Source organism: Onychomys torridus, chromosome 3 (assembly GCF_903995425.1).
Source record: "Onychomys torridus chromosome 3, mOncTor1.1, whole genome shotgun sequence".
Taxonomy (NCBI): Eukaryota; Metazoa; Chordata; class Mammalia; order Rodentia; family Cricetidae; genus Onychomys; species Onychomys torridus.
The window spans coordinates 9,125,235-9,137,890 of record NC_050445.1 but is presented as its reverse complement, the minus strand read 5'-3'; the positions used below and the strand labels follow the sequence as shown (position 1 = coordinate 9,137,890).

Here is a 12,656-nt window from a genome sequence, read left to right as displayed (position 1 = left end):
GTTAGATTTTTGAAAACCTGGTGGTTGAACATGTCCAAGTCCTCAAATGCCCCTAGCCCCCAGGTGCTCACTGGCTTCAGGCTTCTGAAGTCCTCCCATCCCTTAACCCCTGGGCCTGCTCCCTGGGACTTCCCAACGTGAATCCAATGTCTGTAAGAATGTTTTCTAATGTTTAAGTTAGATCTCTTGCATCCTCTAACTTACCCATTTCCTTTTCCAAGCTAATTCTGTGAATCTGAATCCTGATTTCGCTCATTGGGTCAGGAAGGATGGCCTTCCTGGAGAAAACTGGTGAGTTAACCAGGCAAATGGTAGCAAGTGTGCTTCTGAACTAGAGTCTTCCAGAGACTCCTGTGTCCAGAGAAGAGGAGAGTGGCTGGCATAGCCTGGCCTCTGCTCAGTATCCTCTAGAAACAGGGTGTCCCTTGATATTTTAGCCCAGTGGTTCATGGTCCATGGGGTATGAAACACAGGGAATGTTGTGTCTGGGGTCTCAGATGTAGTACAAGAGGAGCATGTGTGAACATACTTCATCTACCTCTGGCAGATTTCTTAATCCCTAGGGGATTAGCTTGCAACACGTCCTGATATCATATTCTCCCATGCTGCCTGGCTGTAAGAAATCCACTTCATGTTGTCTCTGTGGGACTGTTCTATCTCAACAGATTCTGATAGGTTGGTAGCAGCAACCCTGTTTCACCCATCCTGGAGGTTCTCTGTTAGCTGGGTATCCATTAGCCAATGGCTTAAAACTAGATACTCAACAAAATAGTGAAATGAGGCAGATAAGTCTGCTAGAGACCCCTTCCCTGGACAATGTCCTTCCAGATGTCTGGGCCAGTTGAGAGATTTACTCACTTCCTTTGACTGTAATTTAGCATTTCCTGGACACCTTTCATATATTATTATTATTATTATTATTATTATTATTATTATTATTATTATAGCTGAGGAGCAAACCCAGGGCCTTGTGCTTGCTAGGCAAGCACTCTACCACTGAGCTAAATCCCCAACCCCTCATAAATTATTTTTTATGAGTGAAATTATATAATATCTGTAGCAGGATGACTTTGAAAAACAAGTTGGAATAGTAAAGTTGACCTAGTAATTTCATTGTTATAGATACTCTTACTGTGTTTCAACTCATTCTAAGTTGAAACAGTCTCTCTTGGAGAGAGGAGCTTGAATAGGATTTAGAAGTAAAGAAATTTACAGGGCACTGGAAATGAAACCCCACAAGTCTTAGTTAGCCCCTGTAACTTACAAGATTCACAAGGGCCCTACCCACAAAGTTATATAAGGGGCAACAGTTGCTGGGGAAAGGAGACTCTGATTACTGCAGCTGCCTGCAAAGGACACATGGAGCTCCAGGGATGTGGCTTCTGTGAGTTGTCACCTATCCTGGAGTGGTCTCTTAGCAATGCAACAGCCCTTGATTAATCCATGCTCCTGTAAGTAATCTCAACAAACTCACTGGTTCCTTAAGCTAGACTTGGGTGAAATCCTTTTTTTTCATCTGTCCTAGATGCTCTGTCTGAGGTAAATAGACATTTGTTCTTGTCTCCCCAGGAAAAGTCACCCAACAATTCTACAACATTTTTTTGCTGATATATACCAGGAGACATGTGAAAGAATGTTCTCAGTAATAGTGCGTGCAGTAGTAATAAAAATAAACAAATGAACAAATAAATCTGGGACCATCACAAATGCCCATCGACAGGAGAACAGGTAAATGCATTATATTTTCATTTCTTTTTATTTGATATTTGGCAAAATATGCACAATATAAAACCCATTTTAACTGTGGTAAAGTGGCACTAAGTACGTGCACATTCTTATGTGACCACCACAGTCCTTCTTCTTCAAAACTTCCTCACCTTTCCCACCCGAAACTACCACGAAACAATAGCTCCTCACTCACCTGTCTCCAGCCCCTGGTAACCTCTGTTTTAATTTTTGAGTAATCAGCAGCCAACAAACAGTCTGTGTTGAGTGTGGCTCTGCCTACCCAGGATGTGGCCAGTTGTATCATTTCCAAGGCGCCTGGCAGGGGTCCTTAGTGTGCCAACTACTGTGCAGGTGCCTGGTCTGTGCTCCTTGGCCTTGGAATAAAGCACACAACTTCACAGTTTTCTTTGCCTTCGTTTTCCATCTTCTAGAGTAACTTAGGTTCAGGGCATCTCTGGTCTGGGGCTTGAACTTTGTCCTCTAGTTCCTTTGCCTTTTCATGTAGAGAAGCCTGGGTGTGCTCAAGCACAGCCCTCTAGAGGCCTATGTAGCATCCCAGTTCAGTCTCAGGGTGACCCACCGTATCTAGACATCTGCATGAGCAGCAGTCAGAGCAAACAGTAAAAGTTATGTTTCTTCTAGGAGAAAAGTCTTGGCTAAGCTTCTAGCAACCAGCTTCTCTTGACAACTCCAGTTTTTCTTGCACCTGTCGGGCTGACCTGTCCTGCAAGTTGGGAAAATTGAAAATATCTAATTTGTAAAGTATTGGCTGGTTTGGCTTTATCCTTTGCAAAACATCTTCTTTAATTTGGGATAAAACACTAACTCAGGACAGGTTTCTACACTTTGCACACCCCATGGATATTTACTACAAACTCACCTATTCTCAGCAGATCCTTTTTGTTTGACCTTGATGAATGAAATAACCTGATTTTCTTTCTTTCTTTCCCTTGCTTTGTAGGGAGGTTCCTAAGCTTTTCAGCTAGAGGATAAGGAGGACCAGGACCAGACATCTACAGATCGAGTTCTTTCTAGAGAAACTGGTATGTCTGGTGGGTACATCTCTTCCAAAAGATAGTTGCAGTGGTTTGAATAGGAATGGCCTCCACAGGCTCACCTATTTGAGTGTTGAGTCACCACAGAGTGGAACTCTTTGATAAGATTAGAAGGATTAGGAGGTGTGGCCTTGTTGGAAAAAGTGTGTCACTGGGCCTTGAAGTGTGGGCTTGAAGTTTTAAAAGCCCAAGCCAGGCTCCGTCTCTCTCCATCTCTGCCTATAGATGGATCTCAACTACTGCTCCAGCACCTGTCTGCATGCGACCATATTTCCTGCCATGATGACAACAGATTGAACCTCTGAAACTGTGAGCAAGCCCTCAACGAAACGCTTCCTCTTGTACAAGTTGCCTTGGCCATGGCGTCTCTTCACAGCAATGAAACAGTGACTGAGACAGGAGCTGGTGCCAGGAGTGGGGCATCGTTGCAAGGGGCACAACCATGCTGCGTGTTGGCAGAATGTGGGCTTTGGGACTTTGAACTAGAAAAGCACAGCTGCTTTTAAGTGGGGCTTCCTGGGCCATGCTAGCAGGAGCCTAGATAGTGGGGCTGAGAGCACTGTCAATGATGACGGCCCGACTCAAGAAGCTTCAGAAGGAAGGAATATTAGTAAGGGACCTAGAGACCACTTTTGTGATAATTTTGCAAAAATATGGCTGTTTTTTATCCTTACCCTAAAAATCTACCTGACGCTAAATTGGAGAGTTTTAGATTAATAGTGGTGGATGAGGAGATTTCAAGATAACCTAATATTGACTATGTCATGTGGTTTTTAGTGGTTACTCTTTTTTTTTTTTTTTTAAGATTTATTTATTTATTATGTATACAGAAGAGGGTGCCAGATCTCATTACAGATGGTTTTGAGCCATCATGTGGTTGCTGGGAATTGAACTCAGGACCACTGGAAGGGCAGTCGGTGCTCTTAACCACTGAGCCATCTCTCCAGCCTTTGTAGTTTAATTTTTATAATGAGAATGTGTTGAATATGGGAGTTACAGACAGTTGTAAGCTGTTATGTGGTTGCTGGGAATTGAACTCAGGACCTCTGGAAGAGCAGTCACTGCTCTCAACCTCTGAGCCATCTCTCCAGCCCCATGGTCACTCTTAATATAGATCTATGAAGAGGAGCAAGCAGATCAAGGAAAAATACAAAATATACAGTTTGAAGAGAACAGGGACACCAGGAAGTGGACTGGAACAAAGTTCATCGCTCAAAGAGATGAAAGATTAAAGAAAATCCTGGCACACACCCTTAATCCCAGCACTCAGGAGGTGGAGGCAGGTGGATCTCTATGAGTTCAAGGCCAGCCTGGTCTACAGAGTGAGTTCCAGGACAGCCAGGGCTACAAAGTGAAACCCTGTCTTGAAAAAACCAAAACCAATTCCCCCACCCCCCAAAAAATAGAAAGAAAGAAAAAGAAAATCCTGATAGGAAATGGAATAAAGGGAGTGGTGACCTCAGGGCAAGACCCCACCTGGCTAAGCTTCCAATTTGTGAAAAGAAATTTATGGAAAGTTTAATCAGTGAAGGAAACTATCAACAACAAATAGCTGATAAAAATGTGTTTGAAGGAGGGGGGCAAGTTCCATCCTCATCAAGCAGCAGAACTTGGCAGCTTCAGCCATGTGGTTCTGGCTTTAGAGTCAAGGATACCAGAAAGGGGTATGGAATCTCTCTCCTTGGCCAAAGAAAGCCACTGAGGTCAGGCATGTGTCAGGGCGTGAAGGCCCAGAAAGTCCATGTGTAAAGCTGAGAAGGTGAAGCCTGGATTGTGTTGGAGACCCCAGGATGTTAGGGATGCCAGACTCATGGAATACCTGCTAAGGAAAGCTGCAGACCAGGTGTAGAACCAGCCCAAGAAAGTGTGTTGCAGTTAACAAAGCTGAAAGGAGCTGGAGATCTTTTGACATCAGACCTGGGGATGCAGTGTTGGAGTTTGCCCAGCTGGTTTTTGGTCTTCGATTCAGTATTTCCTCATAATGCTCCCTTTTTTCCATTTGGGAATGGTAATGTATATTTTGTGCCAATGTATGTTGAAAATATGAGATCTGCTTTTTGATTTTGATTTTACAAGGAGTTATAGTTAAGAGATTGCTGTGAGTCTCAGACGAGACTTTGAATTTTGGACTTTTAAACAAAGGAAAAGGTAGTAGACTATAGATGGGGGACTCTGATGTTGGACTAAATGCATTTTGCACTATAATATGGCTATCAGCCTATTGGAGCCAGGGACTAGAATGTGGTGATTTGAATAAGAATGAATAAGAAATATATAAGAAATATATTTGAATGCTTAGTCATCAGGGAGTGGAACTCTTTGGTAAGATTAGAGGTGTGGCTTTGTTGGACGAACTATATCACTAAGGGTGGGCTTTGAGGTTTCAAAAGCCCAGGCCAGGCCCAGTCTCTCTTTGTCTCTGTCCACAGATCAGGATGTAGCTCTCAGCTAGCGCTCCTGTGCCTGCATGCCGCCATGCTCCTTGCCATGTTGGCTAAACCTCTGAGACTGTAAGCAAGCCTCAAAATAAATGCTTTCTCTGGTAAGAGTTGCCTTGGTTGGCAGTGGCCAGGGAGGAGTGGAGGGGACCTGGTAGGGGGCATGAAGGCTGCGAGCATGCAGCGAACCCGGCAGGTGGAGGGTGGCAAGCGCGCACGCACCATGGGGGGAAAACCCGGGACCAGCTCACCCCGTACTTGGGCTAGCGCGACTTTGTAGAACACCTGGACAAAGTGGATCCTGTGGATGGCATGGTGCTTGTGGATCCTGACTACCTGAAGGATCGCAAAGTGTTTGTGACCCTCACCTGCGCCTTCCGCTATGGCCGAGAAGACTTGGATGTACTGGGCCTGTCTTTCCGCAAAGATCTGTTCATCGCCACCTATCAAGCCCTCCCCCCCCCCCCCCCCCGACCCCATGCCCATCCCACCTCGGCCCCGCACCCGGCTACAGGACCGACTGCTGAAGAAGCTGGGCCACCATGGCCATCTCTTTTTTTTTTTTTTTTTTTCCCCACAATTCCCCAGAATTTGCCCTGCTCTGTCACGCTGCAGCCAGGACCAGAGGACACGGGGAAGGCCTGCGGAGTTGACTTTGAGATTCATGCCCTCTGTGCCAAATCACTAGAAGAAAAAAGCCACAAAAGGAACTCTGTGAGACTTATCAACAGAAAGGTACAGTTCGCTCCAGAGACACCCGGCCCCCAGCCTTCAGCTGAAACCACATGCCACTTCTTCATGTCTGACCTAGAGGCTTCCCTGGACAAAGAGCTGTATTACCACAGAGAGCCACTCAACGTCAACGTCCATGTCACCAACAGCTCCGCCAAGACTGTCAAGAAGATCAGAGTCTCTGTGAGACAGTAGGCTGACATTTGCCTCTTCAGCACTACGCAGTACAAGTGTCCTGTGGTCTCAGCTTGAGCAAGATGACCAGGTATCCCCAGTTCCACGTTCTGCAAGGTGTACACCAAAACCCCGCTGCTCAGTGACAACTGGGAGAAGCGAGGCCTGGCCCTGGTCGGGCAGCTCAAGCATGAAGACACCAACTTGGCTTCAGCACTATAGGGAAGGAGGGAGCCAACAAGGAGGCGCTGGGAATCCTGGTGTCCTACAGGGTCAAGGTGAAGCTGGTGGTGTCTCGAGGCGGGGATGTCTCCGTGCAGCTGCCTTTTGTACTCATGCACCCGAAGCCCCATGACCATATCACCCTTCCCGTCAGACCCCGGAAAACAGATGTCCCTGTGGATACCAACCTCGTCGATACCAACTACGCCACAGACGACGACATTGTGTTTGAGGACTTTGCCCGGCTCCGGCTGAAGGATGATGAGTGTGACGACCAATCCCACTAGGAAGAGGGGCTGGGAGAGGGAGGGCAGGACCAAGATCCCGCCGTCATTTTGGGTGGGAGGGTCCTAGCCTCTCCTCCTTCCTCATCCACCCAAGGTATGCACTGGACCCATCATTTGTGGAAAGTGGGCATTAATCTTTTGACTTCAGCTCTGCGGCCCTAGCCCTGCTCCCTAGGGTGGCAAGCTGTGTGCACATCTAAGGTTTTGGGGAGGGAACACTGAAAATGAGGAGTGATTTAGAGAAAAGGAGTAGAAAGAACTCCTGCATTTGGCCTCAGATCAACCGCTCCCCCACCCCAAGTCATCATTTCTGCCTCCCATTCCTTGAAGATGAGACTTTGTGTGTGTGTGTGTGGTGGGGGCAAGGCCATTTCTTTGTTTCAGAGTATAGGGAAGAAATAAACCTTTGAATAGGAAAACAAAAAAGAGTTGCCTTGGTCTTCTTGGTGTCTCTTCACAACTATAGAACATTGACTAAGACAGTGGCAACAACACTGAACTTCAAAACAGAGGCCAAAGACTGGTTCGGGGCGTTTGACGTGGCTCATACTGAGGAAGGAAGGTACCCTAGTGTCCTCTACTCATGAAGCTACTGAGAGTGGCTTGAAAGCCACACTATGTTAGCCAACACCCTCGGCTTTATAGCTTAAAGAACTTGATGCTGCCAGACAGAAGCACATGTCTTTCCTCTAAAGCAGGATGAAATAAAATTGATTGTCTATAAAATATTTATCAGCACCAGGCTAGTGCTTGAATTATAAGGTCCCCTGCAGGCTCTCAAATGTCTCCTCTCTGCTTATTTCATTATTGATTAGGCAGACAGAGTTTTCCCCTAATACCATGAGTGTAACATGTTTACCGAGGTTAATTTATCCACCTTTGAGGAGTAATTTAATTCTTTTATGATATTTTTTTTTTCTAGGATTTTCTCCCCCAAAGGGTGACATTCAAATTTATTAGATTGTTATGATGGGTCACAATAATTTGGATGTAGCTAAATAATTTATATCTGTGTTTTTCAAGCCTGGCTGCCCATGAGAACTACTCAGGGAATGTCTTAAAATATGGGTATTTTATTTAATTATTTAATGTCTTAAAATGCAGTCCTACCCCAGACTCAGTGAAGCAAAATGTATTGAGGACACACAAGGAGTTTTCCATTGAAGGATGTTCCCCTACAGATTCAGGGGCAGATGTCTTGGTTCTATTGGATGAGGCTTAGGAAACTGCATAGTAGAGTCTACCTTTGAGGAATCTCATAGTAAATATTATTGATATTAAATGTAGATTATATGTGGTGACATTTTGCTTGTGCTCTAACAAATAAAGCTTGCCTGGAGATCAGAGTGTGGAGCTAGCTGCTAGTTAACCACAGAGGCCAGGCAGTGGTAACACACACCTTTAATCCCAGTACTTGGGATCTCATGCCTTTGGTCCCAGTACTTGGGAGGCACACACCTTTAATCCCTGCACTAGGGAGGTAGAGACAGGAAGTGATATGGCTGGGTGGAGAGAGAAATTTAAGGTGGGAGGAGACAGGAGCTCAGCCCCTTTGAGGCTGAGGAGTTGCTGAGATAAAAAGCAGGTGTGGCTTGTTCCTTCGTCTCTCTGATCTTTCAGCTTTCACCCTCATAACTGACTCCACGTTTTTATTATTACGACCAATTAGAATTCACGATACAATTAAAGAGTTTTGTTTTGCTAATACCACACACCCTTGCTCCTTTTCTTCATTCTCCCCATCTAGAAAGTTCAAATTTCCCTCTGTGGTGGTTTGAATAAGAATGGCCCCCACAGGCTCATAGATTTGAATGTTTGGTTACCAGGGAGTGACGCTGTTTTAATGGATTAGGAGATGTGGCCTTGTTGGAAGAAGTATGTCAATGGTGGTGGGCTTTGATGTTTCAGAGGCCCAAACCAGGCCCCGCAGTTCTTTCTCTTCCTGCTGCTGGCAGATCTCAGTTTCCACATCTGCCTGCCTGTATGCCACCATGCTCCCAGCCATGATGGAAATGGACTAGCCATCTGAAACTGTAAAGCAAGCCCTGATTAAATGCTTTCTTCCTGTTGGCAGGGTCATGGTGTCTCTTCACAGCAGTAGAACATTGACTGAGACACGCCTCTACATTAGGAGTGGATAGCAGAGGAACGAACCGAGGAGAGCTGCACCCCTGGTGGGTACCACTCCAGGAAGTAGAGAAGCAAAGCTGGTCACAGAGCAGAGCAGCCTGTGGGTGAGGCGCTCTCTCCTCCTCCCACTGCTGTGGCTTGAACCGAGCTTTTTGAGTCAGAGACCTATACTTGTCTGCACCTCCCCACAGTCTGCACCTTGAGTGTTCCTTAAAGTCTCCGTGTTACAGGCTTGATCCCCAGGGTGCTGGGTGCTATTAGGAGGCAGTGGAATTTTTACAAGCTGAGGCCTACTGGAAGGTCTTGAGGTCATTGGAGTGTGCTAGGTTGTGATAGACAGTCCAAATTGCTCCCGAGTGGTTGTTCCAAGTCACCAGGCACCAACAGTATAGGAGAGCTGTTCTGCTCTTATTGCTGCTCAGTGCTTTTTGGTTGGTGCTGTGTGTATGTTCTATGTATGCGAGCTTGCTATCTGCCTCAGTCCCTGGAGTAGCTTGTGGCATGAGGCCTTTGCTTCTTTCCTTCTTTCTTCCCACTTCCTGGCCAGGAGGGAGCCAGGGAGGTAGCTCAGCCATTAAGGGCAGGCACAGCTAGTATAGAGGATCTGAGTTGAATTCCCAGCGCCCCACACCAGCAGTTTACAGCTGCCAGCGACTCCAGATCCAGGTGACCTGAAACTCTCTTCTGGCCTCTGTGGGCACCTGAATTCACGTGCATCTACCCACACCACACACAGAAGCATACATATAATTAAAAATAAATAAATCTACTTGCTGGCCATGAGCTGAGTGGTTCACTGTTTGGTATCTACCATCATGTGCTGCCTGGTTACAGGCCAAAGCAACAGGGTAGACTGATGTTGGACTAAAATTTCCAAAACGGAGGACCCAAACTCACCTTCTCATAAGTTGACCATCACAGCTCTCTGTGATAGTCATGGGATAGTGATGGGAAGCTTACTCACTCCTGGGTTAGGTATCTGAAACTTCGCCAGGCTCAGGGATGTACCAGGCTTTCTGGCCACAGGACTTGATAAGCATTGACCTGTAAACTTAACTGACGAGTAGAGACATAGGTATACAACTCCAGTCTTTACTTTAGCTTGTGGTATGTATGCATGGTAGGATGTGGGGAAACACATGCCACTGCGTGCGTGCAGAGATCAGAGGGCACTCTTGTGAAATGGGATCTCTCCTTTCCCCTTTGTGTGGCTTTTGGGGGTCGAACTCAAGCCGTCAGACAAAGCAAAGGGGGAGGAATGATTTCCTTCACCTTAACCTCCCCGGAAAGCACGTTCTTTCCTGGGAAAATCCCATCCATCTGTTTCGAGATAAAAATCAGTCTTCTGTGACCAAGCATTTTATGAAGATTAATTAGTCTATTAGAAAAGACTCATCTGTGGTGACAGAAGTGAGCCATCTTTTAGGGCAACCTTTTGGGGCTCACAGACTGCTCCAACATTATAAACGGCAAATGGTAACATATAAAACTCACTTCTAAGGCCAGGCGGTGGTGGCGCACACCTGTAATCCCAGCACTCGGGAGGCAGAGGCAGGTGGATCTCTGTGAGTTCGAGGCCAGCCTGGTCTACAGAGCTAGTCCAGGACAGGCTCCAAAGCTACAGAGAAATCCTGTCTCTGGAAAAAACAAACAAACAAAAATCTCACTTCTATCTTTCCCAGGCCTTGTTCCGTAAAGACGACATTGAAACCGGTTTGGCTTCACTATTGTGTATGTGAGTGTGCACTTGGCACAGCATGTGTGTGCAGAGGTGACAGAACAGCTCTCTGGAGCTGGTTCTGTCCTTTTACCGTATGGGCTCTGGAGACTGAACTCAGGATTGGCTGACAGTTCTGCCTGATGGACCACGTCCCTGGCCTTTTTTTTTTTTTTTTTTTTGAGACCTATTGCACAGGCTGGGCTCATATATAGCTGAGGATGACCTTGATCTTCTAATCCTCCTGCCTCCACTTCCCAAATGATAGGATTATAGGTATATTACCACCATTGCTCTGCATCTCAGCTACTCTCTGGAAAAAAAAAATCAAGTACTAGTTCACAGACCTACGGGGATCTCTGAAATGAAGTTGTCGTCAACCTTTTGCCGTTGTAAAAATGCACCGATGCACAGACACACGTTCGTTCCACATGCGTCCCTCCACTCATAGGAGGCTGTAATGGAAGGGTACACTTCTGGAAGTGAGGCTTCAGGTTCAGTGGGCTGGGATAGACAGTCCAAATTGCTCCTAAGTGGTTGTTCCAGGTCACCAGTCACCAACAGTATGGGAGAGCTGTTTCATGATGTGATGTGTCCTTATTGCTGCTAGCTGCTTTGTAGTTGGGACTGTATGGTTTTCTTTTCTTTGCCTTCCTTCCTTCCTTCCTTCCTTCCTTCCTTCCTCCCTCCCTCCCTTCCTTCCTCCCTTCCTTCCTCCCTTCCTTCCTTCTTCCCTCCCTCCCTCTTTCTTTCTTTCTTTCTTTCTTTCTTTCTTTCTTTCTTTCTTTCTTTCTTTCTTTCTTTCTTTCTTTCTTTCTTTTTTGTGTGGGGGTGTTTCAAGACAGGGTTTCTCTGTGTAGCCCTGGCTGTCCTCGATCTTGCTCTGTAGACCAGACTGGTCTTGAACTCACAGAGAACCTCCTGGCTCTGCCTCCCAAGTGCTGGGATTAAAGGCGTGCGCCACCACTGCCTTGCTGGTTTGTGGTTTTCAAGTTATGTAATTTATCATCTACAGGAAAGGATTATTTTACTTCCTTATTAATAGTCTTTCTTTTCCCTTTACCGCTCACCCCTCCACACACACAGGTCTCTCTGGTCCCAGGCTGGCCTCCAGTTCTCAGTCCTCTTGCTGTGGTGTGCTGAGTTCTGGAGAGCAGATGTGCCACTATGTCTTGTGGCCTCTAGAGCAATGCTGAACAGTAGCGGTGTCTTGTTCTGACTCTTAAGGAAAAAACTTCCATTATTTCCCTTTTAAGCACAAAGTTACAAACAAGCAAGCATGGGGCTGGAGAGATGGCTCAGTGGTTAAGAGCACTGGCTGTTCCTGCAGAGGATACAGATTTGATTCCCAGCATACCCTTATGGTGGCTCACAGCCATCTGTAACTCCAGTCCCAGGGGATTTGCTGGCCTCCTCTGGTCTCCACAGACACTGCATTAATGTCGTACACAGACATACATGTAGACAAAACACATTAACACGTAAATCATAAACACATATTAAAGGAGGCTCACAAAATGAAAAAAACAGTTTATTTTACTTTATGCCTCTGAGTGTTTTGTGTGCATGTATGTCTGTGCACCACTGGCACACCTGGTACCCTCAGAGGCCAGCAGAGAACATTGAATCCCCTGGAACTGGAACTACAGACAACTGTGAGCACCCATGTGGGTACTAGGAATCCAGCAAGGATTCTCTGGAAGAGCAGACAGTGTTCTTAACTGCTGAGCTATCTCTTGAGCTCCACAAATCTTTTTTTTTTTTAAATCATAAATGAAGCATTAAAATTTGCCATGTCTTTTTTTAAAAAAAATTAATTCATACAAGTTCATTTGCTGAAAATAATTTTTTGCATTAAATTAAAATTATTCAGGAAATCCAAGTGTAGCAGGCTTTCTTGGACCACCAGCCCCCAAATCATGACATGGAGACTTCTTATTAATTATGAACACTCAGCCTTAGCTTAGGCTTATTTCTAGCTAGATATTTTTTTCAACTTAAATTAGCCCATTTCTTCTAATCTGTGTGCTGCCCTGAGGCTTGTTTACCTTATCTACCTACAGTCCATCCTGCTTTCCTGCTTCCTCCATCCTGGCTGGCTGACCCCCAGCTGGCTGGGCCCTGGCTGGCTGGCTGGCTGGCTCCCTTTTCTCTCTGCCCATGGTTTCTCTCC

At 45.9% G+C, this 12,656-nt stretch overlaps 1 pseudogene; it reads left to right on the top strand.

Annotated features, from left to right (window-relative positions):
* The first annotated feature begins 269 nt into the window (after window positions 1–269).
* On the top strand, window positions 270–6,636 carry LOC118579504 (annotated as a pseudogene).
* The last annotated feature ends 6,020 nt before the right edge of the window (window positions 6,637–12,656 follow it).